The sequence below is a fragment of the Ambystoma mexicanum genome, chromosome 12, assembly GCF_040938575.1.
Source record: "Ambystoma mexicanum isolate Mex_15411 chromosome 12, UKY_AmexF1_1, whole genome shotgun sequence".
In the NCBI taxonomy this organism is placed as follows: Eukaryota; Metazoa; Chordata; class Amphibia; order Caudata; family Ambystomatidae; genus Ambystoma; species Ambystoma mexicanum.
In genome coordinates, this window is record NC_090936.1 from 403,071,968 (window position 1) to 403,093,236 (window position 21,269).

Here is a 21,269-nt window from a genome sequence, read left to right on the forward strand (position 1 = left end):
TCAACTGCCAAGGGATGTTCATGGCACACTGTCAGTACAAAGACAAGAATCAAAAGATCAAAATATATGTCATAAAAGGGGACGTGCCAGGCGGCAGCATCCTGAGTTTCAAGTCTGCAATTCAAATGGGACTCATTCAAATCATGTATCAAATAATGTCGGCATACACGACCAGCCCCAAGGACATGATAAAACAAATGTTTCCCTCCCTGTTTAAGGGGTTGGGAAAATTAAAGGACAAACAAGTAAAGTTACACATCAATCCTCAAGTACCCCCGACAGCGCAACACTACAGAGGGATACCACTAAACATACAAAGACACGTGGAGGACGAGATTCAGTCATTATTGCAGCAGGACATCATAGAGCCAGAAGAATTGTAGCCTACGCCAGCCGCAGCCTTTCCAAGACAGAATGCGCATACTCCCAACCTGAAAAGGAGAGCTTAGCGGTAGTGTGGGCGTGCGAGCACTATCATCTATTTCTGTATGGACGACCATTCACCATAATCACGGACCACCAAGCTCTCACAACCATCTATGGAAAACCGACAGCAAGAATGCCACCACGAATTGCTAGATGGGGTCTGAGGCTACAAGAGTACTCATTCAAGATAATACATCGACTGGGCAAAGACAACAATCCCGCAGACTTCTTATCACGTTACCCACTTCCAGCTCAAGATGAGCGCCAATCACACATAGCAAACCAATATCTAAGATACCTTATCAGCAGTGCGCTACCCAAATATATCACTACGGCACAACTGCTGGAAGCAACCCAAAAGGACGTACTACTCCAGACAGTACAATCTTGCCTAAAATCGAATCAATGGCAGATCAGAACAAAAGGGGCATTTTCCTTGTCCACGGAGGAGGAACAACACTTTCGCACATTCAAACTTGTCCGTCATACTCTATCCACATCACCTGAAGGCCTACTATTAAAAGAAAACAGAATAGTCATTCCAGAAACCCTGCAAGATCAGGTACTAGACATCGCCCATGCAGGACACAGAGGAATAGTGTCGACCAAGAGGCAACTGAGAACAAAGGTATGGTTCCCATCCATAGAAGAACGGGTAGAACAACTACTATGGAAATTCCTAGCATGTCAGGCGGTGGCACCGCGCACGTTCCCTGAGCCACTCAAAGCATCGGAGATGCCGCTGCAAGTGTGGGATGAAGTAGCAGTGGATATGTTTGGGCCGCTGGCAAACGGTAAATACGTGCTGGTGATCATTGATGAAATGTCGCGATTCCCAGAAGTACATCTGATTCACTCAACCAGTGCACAATCCGTTATACCTGCGCTGGACAAAACGTTTGCTGCCTATGGCATCCCATCCAGAGTCAAATCCAACAATGGACCTCCCTTCACGAGCCATGACTTTGCCATGTTCACAGAACATCTAGGTTTCCAACACCACAAAGTCACACCACTGTGGCCACAGGCGAATGGAATGGTGGAACGTTTCATGGGAAACCTCAAACGCACTCTACAAATCTGCTCCATCACAAATGGATCATTCATGCAGGCCATCTGTACCTTACTACGAGAGTATCGGAACACACCTCATAGCTCAACCGGTGAATGCCCATCAATGCTAATGTTCAGGCGTGTCATCAAAACAAGACTTCCCCACCATGTGCGAGCAAAGGATGAGGCCACGCACATAAAGAAGGCCAGAAGCAAAGATCAAGAAAGTAAGGACAAGATGAAGAAATACACAGATGCCAGAAGACGTGCCAGACCTAGCACTCTCTGCATTGGCGACCAAGTACTAGTACGGCAAAAGCAGGTCATGAAGGACATGCCTGCTTTCAAACCAGACCCCATGAAAGTGACTCAAATCCAAGGGTCGATGATAACTGCCGTTAGCCCAAGTGGCACAATCACCAGGAATTCATCCTTTTTCAAGGCCTTCAACAGCACCGACATCACTGTCAACACCTCAACAACAGCGATAGATGACTCGTCGGACACGGACTCTGAGCATCAAGAAGAGGAAAGAGACGCGGATGACAGTGGCAGTGAAAGTGACAGCACACCGGTAAAATCAGCCCCACCGGTGCGCAGCCCATCCAAGAGGGTCATCCGCAGACCCATCAGATGGATTGAAGAATCCAATTAAATACCGTTGAAGTGTTTGTTTAAGGAGGGGGGAGATGTAATGTCCTACCTTCATTGTTAGTACGCGTTCAGAGGAACAGTCCTCTGTTTATTGCAGTTGATAGTGGGCTGCGCCCCACGTGATGGGAGAGGCGGGGTTACCGCCTCGACGGGCAGTCTTCGTTGAATAAAAGACCTGTTGACATAGCCGTGCCTCCGCTCCTGATTTATTGCTTACATTCTTTGCCTGATATTTATATTGAACTGATTTACTTAGCGATGGTCCATGAAGAACATTTAACAGCTACTTCCCCTGCATGTTGCCACTTCCAGGCTTATTACCTGGTAGCCGCAAGGGCCAAAGCCCTGGAGGTAGAGGTCCCAGGCACATAACCATATGTGTGGACAGGCAGGGAGGGATTCACCCATACCAAAGAGGGGAGGGGGTGTGCTGACAGATGGCCCATTTCCGGTGGCACCGACACATACATGGTGGTTTCGGGCAAGAATAAAGGAGGCAGCAGACTGCCGGGCGCCCGGACGCAGAGGAAGGGGTCTGCCAGGCTAGCAGTTACATGTCAGGGATGCACAGGTCCCAAAGAACAAAACGAAGACCAAAGGAGGGATGCCAACTGGACGGGTTGGGTCCTCCGGTCTTACAATTACCACCTGAGCTGTCTCACTGCCCTCAGGCATCCTTTTCTCTGTAAGAAGGACAGCCAAAATGCAGCTCAGCCATGCTTCCTCTGCCCCTCTGCACAGAGAGGCAATTACAAAACACCCACCCTTCCTGCACAGGATTGCCCAGGTTTTGGGGGGTCTGATTGGGTAAGAGACAATGGAAAAACGGAGTGCACAGCTCAACGTTGTACATCAGTCGTAAGCAGAAGGAACAGCGGCATGGATCAGTCTTGAGGTAGCCCATGGCTGGATTTAGCAGCATCTGGGTCCCCGCTCACCTGATCCCATGATGCCCAAAAGCACATCCTGAGTTATTGTTTGCTTGTTTTGTTATGCTTATTATTTTTTGGTACAATAAAGCTTAAGGCCTATGTCTCCCACCAAGATCTTGCTCCTGGTAATTTGTTACAAAAGCAGGATGTGTACAGTAAGAGATATAGTATGTTTTATACTTCTGCTTGCTAGATCCCCTGCATTATGCCACTTCAAGGCTTATGGCAAACACGTGAAGTGCAGGTAGTGAGGGCTGCCGGTAACCGGCCCATGTTATGCACCATAGAGTGATGCTCATAAAGAGAGAGGGAGAGTGAGAAAGAAAGAAAGGCTTAATCACTCCAAAATAGTTTTCTTCGAGTCTGCGGGTAACATAACCCCCATATTGTGGACTATAAAGGAATTTGAAAATAAATCTGCTTGCCCTTACTCCTTAGTATTTGGATTAATGAAAGTATATGTTCTGTTAATAAAACCTGTATAGCGCAGACCTACACCCGTAAAGGTATCATGGTGCTTAAGAAACTGAGAGGAGAAGCAGCAGGGGACCAAGAAAAGAGATCAGAAAAGAATGGTCTTCAGTTTGTTGTAAGTGGGAAAAGGACAGAGCCCCTTTAAGAGGGAAGCCCAGGACTAATGGGAAGGCGCGGGAGGCAGGAGGAAGGGGAGGAGCATGGGAAGGAAAACGGCAGTAATGGAATGGAGGAATAAAGGGAAGGTTGGAGTGCACGATGGCTCCTGTGTGGTTATTGAGCGTGCACGAATCAGCCCCATGGGGGGGCCTAACAACTGGCGACGAGGCGATACGAACACCAGCAGTGCCTTGATGGCAGTACCCTGGAACGGGGAGCGCCGCGTCTGAAGGAAGAGGACGGCCCAGCAGCGTGGATTAGGCGGGCTGAGTACGCCCAGCAGTAGAGGAGGAGGAGGGCCTGTGTGCCCAGCAGCATCCCGGGGCCTCGTGTGCCCGCAGTGAAAGAGGGGTCCGTGTACCCTGCAGTGTTGGTGGGCCCGTGTACCCTGCAAGAACGGAGGGCTCGCACGCCCTGCAGCAAGGTGGGATGGTGGGCCCTGGTGCCCTGCAACGACAGAAGCCAGAAGAAGGACCCGAGTGCCCAGCAGTCCAGGAGGGCCCGTGAGCCCAGCAGCGGTGGACCTAAGAGCCCAGCAGTCCAGGAGGGCCTGTGAGCCCGGCAGCGGTGGACCTGAGCGCCCAGCAGTCCAGGAGGACCCGTGAGCCCAGCAGCGGTGGACCTAAGAGCCCAGCAGTCCAGGAGGGCCCAGGAGCCCAGCAGCGGTGGACCTAAGAGCCCAGCAGTCCAGGAGGGCCTGTGAGCCCGGCAGCGGTGGACCTGAGCGCCCAGCAGTCCAGGAGGACCCGTGAGCCCAGCTGTGCGAACGAACACGCACACCAGCAAGGAGGTGGGCCCGTGTGCCCTGCAGAGGGAAAGGAGAGGGCCCGTGTGCCCGAAGCCGCAAGGGAGGCCCGTGCGCCTCACTACAGGGAAGAACATCGACCGGAGCAGTGGAGAACGCCGCCGCCGAACTCCGACACTGCGCAGCAGGCCCGGCTGGAACATCCCGCCCACCCGCGAGAGGGAGAAAAGGACAGACTACCGCGGACACACCCGCCAGCAAGTAAGGAGCTCTGCTGGGGGCCAGGAAGGGACACTAAAAGCGGATTGCGATTACCCGCGCTTCCCACCCCACATCTGCAGGACTGACAAGCGCGGGGCCCAGCAGCAATTAACCCCCCGTCTCCCTGTAAGTGACACTACGAAAAAAAAAATAACCTGCAAGTGGCCATACCCTGACCGACGAGCAAGAAAACATTGGTCACAAGGGACACGTGCACCCGGTACATGCAATAAGTGGCCCCACAGCGCCACAAGCACACGTGAGGTACGGTGCCTCTGATCAGAGAAACGGAACACACCGCCCTACCCACTTTAGAGCGAACGGCCCGCAAGCCCGCTGCACAGTGCCCCAGCTGCCCCAACCATAGTGAAGATGGGGAAATTTGGGCGGGAAGCCCACCAATGAAATAAACGGCCCAGAGGTCGTCAGCACAGCACCCGTGGCTGCCCCTACCTAATGCGCACAGCCACAACACTAGCAAGTTTGGGCGGGAAGCCCATGACCCAGATACACGGCCCGTAGGCCGTCAACAAAGCACCCTCGGTCACCCCAACCAACGCACGTTTCCACAACGGTGCCCCAAATGAGGGGTAAGGAGAACAACAGAAAGACTGCTACAGAGAGGGGAGTACCACCCCAGGAGCAAAACAACCAGACAACTGTAAACACAGAGCACTAACGGGGACACCCACACCACGCCAAAACACCCAGAGCCACCCACCCAGTGGATCTATGTTATTGGAACCCCCATGCAGCGCTACAACAGCAAAGGGGCACATTAGTGTCCCCCACCACGCAGGCCACCGGTGCAGAAAATTGACGGGCCCACAGAAGGACGAAACCAACACAACTGTGCAGCACCACTACCAGAGCCAGCACAAGAATGCACCCACCCTGCCAACACCCAGCCACCCCAACCAACGCAATACGAGACGGGGGAAGCAACAGGAGGGACACGAGAACGCAGTGGCACCCACGACCAGCTGCGCCAACACCACCACAAGGACACGCACAGGAAAGAAAGAGTAGACAGACATGAAAAGCCGCCCAAATTAATGGGTACCAGCAGCAGAGAAGACTCGTACCAGACAGGACCGGCAAAAGTAAAAGCAACACCACCCATACAAACCAGAGGATCAAAACAAAATGATCTGCCGCCAAAGATCACACGCAAGCGCACTGTGACTCCATACCCAAACTAAATACCGGCCACCATGACTGACCCAGCGCACACAGATGCCGACGCAAGTGCGCAAGCCCTAGCAGACTTGGGCCCCACTTCATACGCCACCATCATGAGAAGGCCCAACCCATTCACCTTGATCCCGCACCACGACCAAGGAACAAGATGGGAGGAATGGGTCGAAGAATTTGAGGACTTTTTAAGTGCAATTGGGAACAAAGACCCGCCCAACAAACTCAGCATATTTAGGAACTTGGTAGGAAAAGAGGTAAAGGACATCATCAGGACAATCCCACCTACAGACAAAACCACGTACCAACGTCTCCTCGATGCACTAAACGACAAACTCATAACAGGATCCAACAAAGACTACGAACGCCTTGCATTCAACCAACAAAAGCAGCGTCCACACGAATCGATTGGGGAGTTCGTCATACGTCTCCAGCAGAAGATAGGAGACTGCGACTTCGCCAACTTCAATGATGAAGAAGCTATAAGACTAAGGATCATAGAAGGGTGCACCTCGTCAACGTTCAGGAAACACCTTCTCATAAAGCCCCTACCCCTAGGGAAAATACTGAATATGGCAAAAACATACGAGAGAGTTGAGGCACAGGCAGACACCATTGAAAGGAAAATGGAACGTGACGCCATCGCAGCCCTCACAGAAGAGCGACCGCAATACTCTGAGCCCACTCGACCCTGGAGAAGGAGGAAACCGAGAAGACACTGGCCAGAAAGCCCGGACACAGAACAATGCCACGGGCGAGGGTGGAAACACACCCACAGACAACCATACCCAGCCTTTGGACGAACATGCTGGCGCTGTGGCCAGGAAGGTCACCTTCAGAGAATGTGCAGGACAAGACCACCCACAAGCTTGACATGCCAACCCACACCCCAGGCAAGAGTCCCGAGTACACCTAGAGCACGGTTAGACATCAGAAAAGACATCACGATTGTGGACACCAGCCCACCCAGAAGTCTCAGGAATGCACAACCCCTCGACCCTTACGGACCAGCACTTGGCACACGAACCCCGTCCGTCCTGCGAAAGGACTATGAGCTTCGCAACCGCCCAGTGCCCTTGGAAATATCGTACGGGGGGGGGAAATAGAAGTCACAGAAAACTGGAGTACAAAGCAACCGTACCAGACAAGGGTGGAAGAATACCCCCTAGACAAACCCCAAGACCATGCCGCCCAATGGAGGACAGCACAGACAGAACAGCCCAAAGGACAGTCACAACGTGACCCGAACCAAGGAGACCGCAGAGTGCCGGACACCATCCGCATGATACCGAGTCCTGCCAGAGGACACAGCCGTCTCAGTCACCGGACAGCACTACAGCACGCACTCATCAGCGTCCACTACAGGTCATTCAAAGTAACCCACAAGAAGGACTACGTGCCCGAAGAGCGGGTGACAACTATGACAGAGAACCACGGCAAAATGACGCCAAAGGACTCCCTCCTCCACGTGCTATACGTTGAAGAGCGCAAAGACCTATGGAACACTGCAACAAGAGAGCGTGGAAGAGACCCACGAGCAACCAAGCAGGCCCCACCGGGCCACAAAGAGACCCCAACGTCTCATCGAACAAATGTGACCCGGGAAGTCTCATGTTAAGCAAGGGGGAGGTGTTGTAAGTGGGAAAAGGACAGAGCCCCTTTAAGAGGGAAGCCCAGGACTAATGGGAAGGCGCGGGAGGCAGGAGGAAAGGGAGGAGCATGGGAAGGAAAACGGCAGTAATGGAATGGAGGAATAAAGGGAAGGTTGGAGGCTCCTGTGTGGTTATTGAGCGTGCACGAATCAGCCCCATGGGGGGGCCTAACACAGTTGTTGTCGAAACAACACATGATTGTTCATGGCACGTAGGGTGCATGGCAGTTTGTTCCACAGAACAGCAGCCACCACAGAGAAAGCACGGCCTCCCACCCGCGAGCGTATGTACTTTGGTACATGGATGAGGTAAGCATGCTCTGATCTTAAAGAGCACACACATAAACCGCCGCTTATACCTTTCAGTGCAGTGTAGTTAAGCGTTAGAGGACAAGATCATCTCCCATGGGCATTAGAGTAGCGGCGTAGCGGCGTGGCGCAGATAAGGTGGGGGCTAGGGAGACCTTTTACCAAAATCATAATGCCGGCAAACAGTCCATGAATTACAGAGCAAAGCCCAGAGAGAAAACGTTTTAGCAAAGCATGCTGGGAGGAGTAAGGCGTTTGGTTGGCAGAGTGTTCAGCAATAAACATGTGAAACAATAGCTCCCAATGGCAAAAAGGTAGACGGGAACACGCACGCCTGTCGAATTATTCCTCTGCAGAGTAAGTGACGTGCAAGGGCCATTAAACTAATGAGGCCGTGTCAGAATTGTTCCACTGCAGAGCCCTCCTTCTGTTCCCAGGGACACAGTATGAGGAACATGAGCATTACTGCGTCAGAGAACACCCCCAAACGTACCACAGAATAGGCATATTGGGGGCAGAATTCCTGTGTCACAGCTGTGTTCGTCAGTGATGCTGTGCCCATCGAATATGCAAGGGTGCCGCTTGCTAAGAACATATATTTACAATTTGACCTGTTCATTTATACGCATCAAGAAAGTCCATCAAACAAAAACATATAACATAGAATAGCAATACCCATAAAATAGAATCACAATAAAACCACCAATATTACCCACACTTCAAAATAACCAAATCTATTCATAGGTAAAACGTGGCAACAACGTGCTTCTATCAATCCCTCAAGTGCATGATGTAGGTCATCTAAGACAACAGTGTCTTACTGTGGAATGCCTTTTATGAAACCAGGTCTCAATTTCGAGGCAAGCTTACATATTTTATTACACGCAATGTCACCCATGGAGTACGACAATTTACAAACAAGTATCAATTATGCAGTCATATTAATACTCTTCAAAATCGAAATCAACCAAGTCCCCATCTTCTGTGGAGTGGGCAGAAAGGAAAAAGTGATATTCATCCACTCTTGTGTTTCTGCACAAAGGGCGGTTACCTCTCACTGTGCCCTTGCGCCAGCGCTAAGGAAAGGCGGGTAAGTGGACGGAACCCAAGTGCAATTTGACATAAAGTGACCATGCCAACTCTGGGCAATCCTATCCAGACAACTTTCAAAACCCACAAATAATTTTATTTCTAGATGACAAATCAACAAGCCATTAGGTCTACAGCAGGGGTCTGTAACCTTTGGCTATCTAGATGTTTTGGACTACAACTCCCATCAGACCAAGCAAACAACGCCAATGATGAGGGATCATGGGAGTTGTAACCCATGTAAAGGTAGGCCTAAGATCTCACCTAATCAAAACAGTACTCAAGGATGGAGTCTAAAGGAGCACAGTAAAACGCGGCTTTATTCACAATGAATCCCAGCTGGGACAGAACACAAGCAGCTTGCTCTCATAGCTCTCAATTGTTACAATGATTGCAAGTGGATTTTGTACCAAAATTACGTAAGCAATGACATCATAATGCAATATCAGTTTACAAAACCTATGGAAAATTGGGGTTGGTTAATACTTCAAGCTACATATGGATTGCATAGGGGTTAGTTGCTTCATTAATGCCAGCAAGACTGAGATTCTACTCATCGGCACACCCACTCCCTCCTTCCCTGCAGCTCTCTGGCCGGCCTCTCTTGGCCCTCTTCCTGCTTCTACCAGCAAGGCAAAAAACCTTGGGGTCATCTTCGACTCCACACTCTCCTTCTCTCCTCACATATCTGACGTCTCTAAGAAGTCACACTACCAGCTGCACCTCCTCAGAGGTATTCTTCCTTTCCTCTCCTTCCCCCAGAAGCTCACTGTCTCCAGAGCCCTGGTTCTCTCTAAGCTGGACTACTGTAACAGCCTCTATCTAAATCTGCCTGCCTCTACGCTCCGCCCTCTGAAACTCATCCAGAACAGGACTGCGAGACTTGTCCTTGGCCTCAAGCCCAGGGACCGTATCTCTCCAGGACTGAAATCTCTACACTGGCTCCCAGTGGATGCGAGGATTAAGTTCAAAACCCTCTGCATTGTACACAAGGCCTTCTGGGGCCTGGGGCCAAAATACCTTTAACTCTCTCTTCCTAAATATCTTCCTTCTCGAGCTCTTCGCTCATCCGCCTCCAACTCCCTCAGGGTCAGCTGCTTCTCCAAGCAACGAGATGAGGTTAGATCTCGCTCCGCGGCAGGGGCCTCCCTCTGGAACAGCCTTCCTGTCTCCCTGAAACTTGAAGAGAACCATCTGCGGTTCCGGAAGCACCTCAAAACCTTCCTCTTTGCTTCTGCTTTCTCTCCCCCTCTCCCCTGCTAAATTCCTGACTGAAATTGCACTGAATCTGCAACTGGGCCACTCTCACCGATCTCGGTCCTTGGCCCAGCCACTCTCCCCTTGCACTGCCTACCTGGCAACCCCTGCACTGCGGGACTGTCTCTGTATCCCTACAGCCCTCCTTCCCAGCACTTGTCTGCACTTACCTTGCACTTGCCACCAGCTGGCCCTTATTATTTATCTTGTTATTCTACTACCCCTGTACTGCACTTTCCCCTCTCCCTTTCCCCTTGCACTTTTCCCTTCCCCTCTACCCATGCACTTGCGTGATATGAATGACACCTGGCCTAGTAGGATCGTTGTCTGTCTTCCCTTTGTTTCCCCTCCCTGCGTCGTCGTGCCTTGAAACACTTGTATATAGGCGCGTTACAAATACCATATCATATATATCATATCATATCATTGGTCGATACCTATCTGATGGCTCCTCCTGGACCCAACCCATTATGGATACTATTCTTAGTACATCATTACAGTGACCGATGGTTGGTTGTGTTGGGATGCAGCTTCAGAATACCGCCCCTCCCAGACAATTTAGAGAGTGCAATGGAGAGTGGTGCAGGGGGAGAGGGTGCTTTATGAGTGAAAATAACTGGTAAGAGTGGGAAATCATAAAAGGAAAAATTAACCATTTGTTTTGCAATAGAGTTATGTAGAATACATTATATGTGCATGGTAGATATAACATGAATTAGCGCTGCATTTAAAAGTAGTTCTGAATCATCGCAGGCCATGTTTGAGACACTGAACAACAAGGCTTCATTTCTTGCTTGACCATCACATTCCGATTCCCAGGCATGACAAGGAACATGCACATACACCCACATATATATATATTCAGTTAGGTCTTTGAACAATTAGGTAGGAATGTATGCAGCTGAACAGGAATAGGGCTGCGGCCTAGCACAAAGGTCATACTCTTGGAAGTCAAGGCAGAGGTCTTGGGTTGCCAAAACATGTACCAAGATTTAAGAAACTAGTCCCCCCCCAGAATGATGGCCATTCTATTTGAACTACCAGATGTGTGGGAAAATGAGTCTTAAATCCTTTGTGAACTGGATTGATTAGTGGGACACTTGGTTTACCTCTTGGGAGGAGAGCTGATACAGGGGGAGCAGAGAACAACATGATCTGTGATTTGTACCAGTGGGAGCAAAATGGGATGCCCATACAGTGGGGAGGCATGGTTGGGGCCCCGGCTTGTCTGGGATAAGAAAAGGGCTGCTTTGTTCACAAGGACCAGGCTGACCTCGAAGTTATCTGCCGAGTTCATGTTGATGGCCAGGTGCACATCACATGGTTAGGAGTAAAGGTAGGGTGGTGTCATTCGAGTCTAACCAATTGCTTTTTATGCATCAGGATGGGAAAGGTTGTTACCCACGTGCAATGAAGATGGAAGAGAAGACAATGCTACTAACTGGAAGATGATCTGTATACAGAGTGTGTCATAAATGACGTGTTGAATGTTTATAAGTTAGACACCATATTAAAGGAACTCAGAGCTTTGTGGCAGTGGATAAAGCTCTTGTTCTTCTCGAAAAAAGGATGCACCTAGCTGTTTTCCCTACTGGGCTGTATTTTCTTGGTCTGGTTGCTGGAGAGTTGCCCTAGAGTTGGCACAGTCCATCATAGGCGGTGTGGCAAGGGGAATTTCCATTGGCTAGCACTTAGCTCGACAACCTTGGACACTTTGACGAGACGTCAAGATATGAGTCAGACATAAGGTAGGGGAAGAGAAGTCTATGGTCTGCACTAAATTCAATTAAAAGTGCTCCCCGTCATTTCCAGGCCATGTGGTCAATCTGTTCCTTTGTATTTGGCCTTGTGTATAATCTCATGTCTGTGTTTATGTTAGGGAGTTTCAGCAGGTGTCTTATCTGTACTTGGCTCATAATGTGTAGTCAGTGTTCCTCATGTCTGGATCACATAATAGGGTACCGTGTTGGACAAGACATTTCTTCCTATTTTTTGGATTTTTAGGTAATTCTAACATGCATATTGTATTCTGTGTGGCCACTTGAGACACCTGTCACATTTCTCCATGGAGTTTTTTGGCTTACTGAACTCATGCACCTGGACATCAATGGCTGTTGTTGCTTTTATTAACTTAATTGAATTGGCAGTCTATCGCTTCGTATCCTGGGAACTGTTATCTTGTCTCTGTGTTCCGCTCATCTAGTACTCCCTTCCTTTCTTCCTGACCATGGTGCTTTCTGCGAGCTACTGTCTGGGCTCTGCACGTTTCTAAAATACATGTATTTTTTAAATTCAGCCCCTTGGAGTTTGGGGCCTTTGCTATTTCTGAGACCTGCTGCAGCCTCTGCGCTGGGAAAATGACTGCACTTCTGCATTTCTCATCTCCACATTGACGGTTTAGATTTATGTTTGTTCATGTTACATTCACCTTGTGCATCTGCCATCTGTTGGTTTCCCTGCCCGTGGATGATGCAGCTACCCTGCTTATAATTTCACCTGCCCTATCAGTGTAGTGAGTCTCTCCCTTGGTATTCCGGGAATCATCCTCCTTTCTATGCAATATACAGCACACTACCTGTGCTTTATCCTATCTAACTGTATTCCCTGCTAGTGTCAAGCAACCTAACTCATTCTTTATTTCAGATGCCTGTGCATTGATTGTTTAAGCATATTGGTTCATGGAGTCCATTTAAGTCCACATTGTTTCTCACACCCATAGATTCATTGGGCGGTAGGGCTGCTACAGTTTGTATCATCTCTCACCCATGCTATAGCAGAGAGGGGTATGGGCAGAAGGTGGCACTGATGTATTCATCTGTGTTATCACACTCCCCTCTCTGGTCGAATCTTCGACCACATCTATAATTTTGCCCATTCCATTATAAGCATCTTTGGGTAGCCATGTTTTGCTCAGCCCATCAAGCAACCTCCGTGTGCTACGTATTCTTCTGGACCACAGGTCATGAAGCAGCAATCCTCATCAGCTTCACAATCCACCCAGTGTTCAGTGTAATTGTGGGGGTAAACTGGACATTTGAACAATGTTGAAGGACATCCAGTAGGAATGTCTTAAGGTTACATACGGGGTGGTTCATCTGTTTGAGTACACTCATGTACTTGAGCATACACATTTACTATTATTCCCATTTCTAGTACCTTTTTGCTAGCCTTTTTACATTGGCTTAGTGCTATTTTCAAGACACAAAAACCTGTCAGGATCAGTACCAGGACGGCCAATAATGTTTTGAAGGCATTTGCTAACCAGGTGGGTACCCATGAGAACAGGTAATCTAACCAGTCCTCATCTTAAATGTCTTCCACCTCTGGCACCATCTTAGTGTGCAGCACCTGCAAGGTGGTCATAGCCTCCATAAGGAACCCATCCTGTTCATTGTTTGCAGGTGTGTAGGTACAGCATGATGAGTCTATGTCTGTGCAAACACCCCCTCCATGGCCATTACAAGGTCAAGGACATACCTATTTTGGAGAGTCATTCATCTGATTGTGCTCAACTCTTCTTTAATTGTGCAAAGCTTGTTCTGCTGTTGTGTGCCAGGCAGGGATTTGCTGTGGAGCCACATTGCATAGCACCTGAGTGTAATTGGGAAGCAGTTGCCTCGTTGGGCAGAATCATCACAAGGCCATATAAAAATTGGCAAATGTGATTGTCAAGGTGTGCCCACTGTGACTCCCGCGTACCTGATGTTTTGCCTTTATGTCAGACCGATGTCTGATCCAGTCCTGTATTGAGCAATGAGGGAAGACACCCCTGGACCCTGGGTCTGTGAATGTATATATGTATCAACGGCCAAGGACAGGGAGCCCCTTCCCAACACCAGGAGGAAGGACCAACCACAGATTAACATGGTATCAGGTAGTGCCAAGCACTGACGTGGAAGGCACAAGGAAAACAGAAGGAAGGAATAAGGGGGCCAAGGTCAACAGAAGAAGGCAGAAGAGGGTACCCAGGAAGGAGGGTACAACAAGCATGCAGGAAACTGGCAGTTGGACAAAACCAGTAACAGAAGGAGAATGAGGCAACAGCAGGAATCTGGGCAAAGCACAAGGTAGAGGGAGGTCTGCAGAGGCAACAGACCAGCAGTAATTAGCATCCTTTAGGAAAAGGTTATGACACACTGAGGACTAGGCTGGGGTCTTTTTATAGGCCCGGAGGCTTGCATTTGTGATTCCGCATTGCCTTGGGCATCCGTCAATGCTGCTTGCACTGCCCATGCGCGGAAATGGGCTGCCGGTCCTGTGTCCATGCGTCGAGGAAGGAAGATGGCGGCCTCATGAACCGGGGTCACCGCATCAGGAGATGTTGCGGGAGCCCCCACCATCGCCCATCACTGAGCCTCCAGGTGAATTCCCAAGAGGGCACGGCATGTATGGTAAAGCTGTGCAGTTACAGTCATTTGTTCTGAGCTTGCAATAAATAAAGCAATATTGCAGACTAGTGAACAAATGCACCACAAGCTCAGTAGCATTGTACTAGCTTTTGTGTTGGTCTCATCGACTCCAATCAGGTATTTAAAGACTCTAAGGCTTCAAGTTTTCTAACGGTCGAAATGGACACGACTCCGATTTTGGGCAAAAGTGATTTGTTGTGTCCAGACTTTGCTACCATCATTAATGAATCTGTTTTCACCCGGGCATACATATAATATATATACTATATACAGGGCATTTTGAGCATTGGAAAAACCTAACATTTGAACTTCGCTCAGTGCCCATTGCCTATTTGCCTATTGATTTGTTGTTTCTTGGTGATTATGAGGATGAATTTGAGGAGAACTTTATAAACTTTCAAATTGATATGTATTTATCTTACTTGGGCTGTGAGGAGTGGGGAGGGGGAGACAGACTATGGATCCCCCTGAGCAGTCAAGCGTCCCCCGCTCTCCAGGCAAGTGTGGTTAGCTTTATTCCGCTATTTTATTTGTTTATTACATGTTCTGTTCTTCATTGAAATAATTCTTATTAGGTTTTAGTAGATTTTATCAAGTTTTAATAGGTTTAAAATTAGAGTGTTTACATCTTGCATACATGCCCTAAAGGCGGAATTGTTTGTTTGAATTGTTTGTACTGCTTGTAGGTTAGACTTTGTGCCATACTATCAACTGAAATACTTACACCGCTTGCATGATTTGCACATTGTATTCTATGTATTGGTCGCACTACTTGCACTTTGAATTGGCAACATATTTTGCACATTACTTTGCATTGCACTACATGCAGTATATGTGTCATGCCCAGGAACAAGTGGCGTATCTGGGGCCGCTGGAAAGGGGGCCGCCATTAGTTGTTCCAGCACGTTGTTCACGCAACACGCATTGCCGGTCTAGTTGTTGTAGTCGTGTCCGTACCGGAAGTATTTAGCCTTCCTCTTCCGATCTGTGGATGTGTTGCAACGTTAGGCTTCCCTGTGTTGCTTTCGCTCCGTGAGTTTTCTCTTGCGGTTTCCGCCCGCTTCCCTGTCTTCAGCTGCCTTTGTTTCTCTCAACTTCCTTGCCTGCTGCTTACCGCCGGCAGGTTCCCTCCTCTCCTCCTTCGTTTTTTCTCCCACCTTCCTGTTTTGCCCTCTGCCAGTCCATCTCCTTTCTTTCCATTCTAGTTTGTCTCTCGTACTATCCGTGCTTTCCCCGGTATCCTTCTTTCTATGTTGCTCGATTCATTTTCCCGATATCCTCCTGCTTTGGCGCGCTTATCTTGTCATCAGAGCCTCCGAACTTACCTGCTTCCATTGGTTCAATCTCCTGCTGCCATCAATACCTGTGTTGGGGTTTTTTATGCCTCAGGCTTTTTCCCCATAACATACGGTCACAGAGATTCGTTCACAGCCCACGATTCTGGTGGCACTGTGGCGTCCTTCCGTGGCCGTCCTTATCTTCTAATATAAGGTTAAAAAAAGGAGAAACCAACCTTGAGGGGAAAGAAGAGGAGAGATAAGCCGGAGTTTAAAGGTGAGGAGGAAGGGGAAGGAGGGGAGACGGAGTTTACATCAAAGGAAGAGGGCATTACCGAACCTTGTGATAATATGCACTTTATGGTACCTGTATCGTTTTCAGTTTTAGCACTTTACATGGTCTGCATAATTGCATTATTAGTACCATTTACATTTTTGCACTATCTGCACTAATGTGTTCCTGATAAATCATGTGCTTGGTAGCTTAGGGTGAACACCAGTGTTGACCGAATTCCATCTCTTTAAATATTTATTAATGAAAATGTTGAAAAGGAAAGCAAATATTTCTATCTCCCAGGAAGCAAGACAAAAAAAATGTCAAGCATGTTCAAACTTATTAGAGAAGTTAACAGACTAATATCAGAAATCTAAGGGCTTCTGGGTGATATTGATGGTATAGGCCCCCCCTAAAGCCAACTTGTTAGTGCTGAAATCAAATATTGTTGCACACCTGGGTTAGTCCAGGCAAAGGGCGTTAGTGTTCCAAATTGTATTGTTAATGGTGAGAAAGACGAGATTTGCACCTCTGACAATGCAATTCAACCAGTAACTGCCAAAAACAATAGATCAAGTTGAAGGCGGGGTGCCAATAGAGGGCCCTGTTGCTCCATTTCTCACTGAATATAGACCAGGGCAAGAGCGGGGCAAGAACTATGTCCTCCGACTGAGTGCCAATTCTTGTAATGAGGGCCCTGTGGCAAATGTGGTCATAATTCATTCCCAAGGGGATTCCCCAAAAGCGACCAACAGTGGCAACCCAGAATACAATAGAGCTGGTGGAGGCAGAGATGAGGAGACCATAGAGCCAAATTGTCCATTAAAACCAACTTTTGAAAGTGCATGCACTAAAATACTACAACCAGAACTTGTCAAACCTCTTATAAAAATCTGTAACTGATTTACAGTGCTCCTAGATCTTAGTCCCTCCGAAAGTGACATGTTAGGGAAAAACCAGGGGACAACAATCATTGACCAAACTGATGGGGTAATACCACAGAAAAAAGGCCTATTAAAACAACTAAGGTATTGAATGCACCAGAGACAGATTTAATAGATGTTTTGTCTAATCCATCCCCTGTACCTTGTATTACTTGTGGATTATCTGTACATGGGGTAAGTGTTGAGAAAAGCTTCCTTGAAGTAAAGGATCCGGTTTGGAACAAGTTTAGTAAATACCTTGAGGGGCTCTTATTAGAAGTTGCATCCTTGAAAGAGCAAGTTGCAACGGTTGTTGCACATTTAGTGCAGCAACCGAGGCCACAGCAAGGGAACAAGCTGCCAAATGTGGTGAATACTACTAAAAAATTACAGCTGCCACAACTTGAGAGGTGGGTACCCATTACAGAAATCATAACACAACTGCGGCAGCAACATCCCTGTAACGGTCAACCAACCCAGTCCTCAAAACAGATGGATCATAGAACGGGGGTGGTCCTAGAATTAAGCCTTCTGAAATACAGCCTCCCCCTGTAAATAGAACTAGTAATAACCAGGGTAAACCAACAGCCCTCTCGGAGACCATGGATAGGTGTTCCTGATTTAACCCACCGCCCAGATTTAGGGGCACTAGAGGAGCCAATGGTAGACCAGTTACATCCCATTATGCACCCCCGAGGACTCCTTTTCACCGGGTTGAGGAGATCGTTGTGAGGGGTGGAAAATGGATCTTGCAAATTATATGTACATGATTAACCTGCCAAAGTGACCAGCAGGGCCCTATGAAAACCACAAAGCTCTTACCAACATATCAATTCACTGGCTATGCCATGTTAGGGGATGTCGATCGATTATTCGAGAACACATCCTATGATGTGAGAGTGCTGTAAGGAAGGCATGGTATCAAACAGCGAAGGCAGACACATGTGATGACAGTTCAAGGGTGTTTATCAAACTTCAATGGGTTGGTTGAATGCCTATCTTATCCTAAATCTAAGGATGGGAGCAAGATACAACCATCAAATAATAACGCAGTCCTAGTGGAGTCTCTGTCAAAATAAAAAGGCCTATACTTATAAACTTATTGCCAATCCATACTTCTAAATTCAAAATGTGTGGGACAACAATGTAGGCAAAAGAAAAGTGTTCAAGAAATTATATGTCAGGATAGTGGAGCAGTTGGCTTCCCTTCCCCACGTTTTCAGCAGGGGACAAGGCGTCACGTTTGAGTTTCACACACCCTCTGGCTTCTTGACCATGAGGAAACAGTTCAAAGCATAGGTATCAGCTTGTAAGGACATGTATAGCATTTTACAAAATGTAATGGCATTTTTGCAAAATGTAGTGGCATTTTGTTGCCAGCAGAAATATAGCATTTTTTTGTTAGTATAATATAGCCTATTGGTAGTATGCAAAGTACAGGATTTACAACACAACCAAGCCCAACTTGAAACAGCAGATAATGAAATGCACGCAAAGAAAAGCTTAGTGCTGCCAGGTCAAATAATGAAGTGCAAGAACCAAAAAAGGCTAGATAAAATATCTAGTCAAACAGCCGCTCTCCGTACATACCCTGTACGGGAGATATAGTTTAAACTTAGATTGAAATGTAAGTACTTTTCTTCTTATGCATAAGTTCAAAGAAGAGACACTTAATTGAAAGTAGTAGTGAGAGTAATATGTTTATCAAAAACATATATTTCGAACACTGAAGAAAAGGAAAAAGTCACTAATTCTGTCTTAGTGAGGATACAGCTGCCACTTCTCATATTTTAAATAGACTTTGTGTACCAATGCATTTCGGAGCAAATAGCTCCTTCATCAGGGTGAGTCTAATCTAATAACATAGAATAAGAATGTATACCGCATAACATATGAAATAACGTAAAAAATAGCGCAATATGCAATCATAAATCACAATAGAAAAGGTAATAAATTAGAAATCACATACCAGAAAGTAGATGAGGGTTCAGGTCAAAGTAGAACATGTAATAAAATAAAGTAGACAAAACCGAGAGTTAATAAGTGCAAGTAGCGGGGGAATTAGACCATGTGAATGGAGAGAAAAACAATATAAATGGACTCACGAGAAGTGTTTGGCCTCGTAGAAACAAAAACTACAGTCACAGGCAGAAATGTGAACTGTTGACGGTAACAGCAGCGTACAGAATGCAGCCAATTCGAAAAAGCTGTAAAAAGCAAAAGTGTGTTTTAGGTGGAGTCAATGAAGCGCCGTGGCGCTGTGATTAGAAAGAGGCGTCTTCAATGGTTACCTAGAAGACATTCAGGGTCAATGCCGGCCAGAACGCCGTTCTGCATCGCTGTAAGCAAGCGTTGCTAATGGTAACGCTGCTATAAATACCCACGTGATCGCATCGCGTCAGGAGAGTAGCGCGATGCGGCACGTACTATTAGGAGATTGTGTATGAGATTTGTGGGCATATTTGGAGCTAAAAATACAATTATCAACCCTCGGGTGAGATAGAAAGGAAAAATGAATAAAAGAAAAACGAATATACAAAAATGATAAACATGGAAAAAATACTGTAGAAAAGTAAACAAAAGGGAAGGTAATAGAAACATGTAACTACACAGGCACCAAATTTGGTAGCCCATGTGAAAGTAAAGGATAGTGAACTAGCATCACAGCCGTAGTAGGTGGCACTAGAGGTGTCACCTTGGGTCCCAGACGGGTGTCCGGGAAAGGCTGCAAAGATGCATGGGCACAATGCGTGCAATCCATGTGTCAATTAAGGAAATTAGCAAGTGTTGACATAACAACTCTGAAGATCTGGAGCACTGCGTAAGTGTTATCAGTGCCTAAGGATACTGGCCTAGACCTCACAATATGTTGAGGACCGCATTAAATGTCTATTAACAGTCAAACCATTACGTATGACATGCAAAACCATCAATAACTAGTTCAAGGAACATTATGTATTCCCCCGCTACTTGCACTTATTAACTCTCGGTTTTGTCTACTTTATTTTATTACATGTTCTACTTTGACCTGAACCCTCATCTACTTTCTGGTATGTGATTTCTAATTTATTACCTTTTCTATTGTGATTTATGATTGCATATTGCGCTATTTTTTACGTTATTTCATATGTTATGCGGTATACATTCTTATTCTATGTTATTAGATTAGACTCACCCTGATGAAGGAGCTATTTGCTCCGAAATGCATTGGTACACAAAGTCTATTTAAAATATGAGAAGTGGCAGCTGTATCCTCACTAAGACAGAATTAGTGACTTTTTCCTTTTCTTCAGTGTTCGAAATATATGTTTTTGATAAACATATTACTCTCACTACTACTTTCAATTAAGTGTCTCTTCTTTGAACTTATGCATAAGAAGAAAAGTACTTACATTTCAATCTAAGTTTAAACTATATCACCCGTACAGGGTATGTACGGAGAGCGGCTGTTTGACTAGATATTTTATCTAGCCTTTTTTGGTTCTTGCATTTACGAGTCAGGGTGTCTCCAGACTTATTGCAGCCAGCTCCTGTAAGCATCTATTTGAGCTTTGGTCCTATTTTTGACTCAATTCTTTTTGAGTGTCTAATATTAATATACAGATTTACTACAAGTGTGGTGCCCACTTTATTTTTTCATTAGCAAATAATGAAGTGCACCATATTTGTTTTTTTGGGATGCCTCATACATGGAGACTACATTAAATGATATAACTGAGTAACATAATTAACACTGCGAAAATACTAATATTAAACTTCTTTAACATTATAATGCAGTCTCATATGCAAAATTAGGTGCAAATCCATGTTTTAGTGGCAGTAATAAAATTCATTTTTAAATGCACACTGGCGTTTCATTCAGCGTGTGGAGAACAGAAAGAATGCTGCAGCAGGAAACAAAAATGAAACAGTGACTCTGGTCTGAAGCTTCATTGTTCTGAAAATGAAGGGTGGCACAGAACACATTCTTTTTAACCTGAATGGGAGAAAGTGTCGGTAGGCAAGAAACTTCAAAAGGGGAAGGATAGGAACTTTCTTGGTGACCAGAAATGCGAAGAAGAGTTAGTTCAGGCTGGGCTGAGAAGACTGACAGAGTTCCAAGGGGTCAGAGCGCTGGCTGTGAGAGATATCTCGCTAGTGCTCCCCACACAAGATTACAGAAGCATTTCGCGCTGACACTGG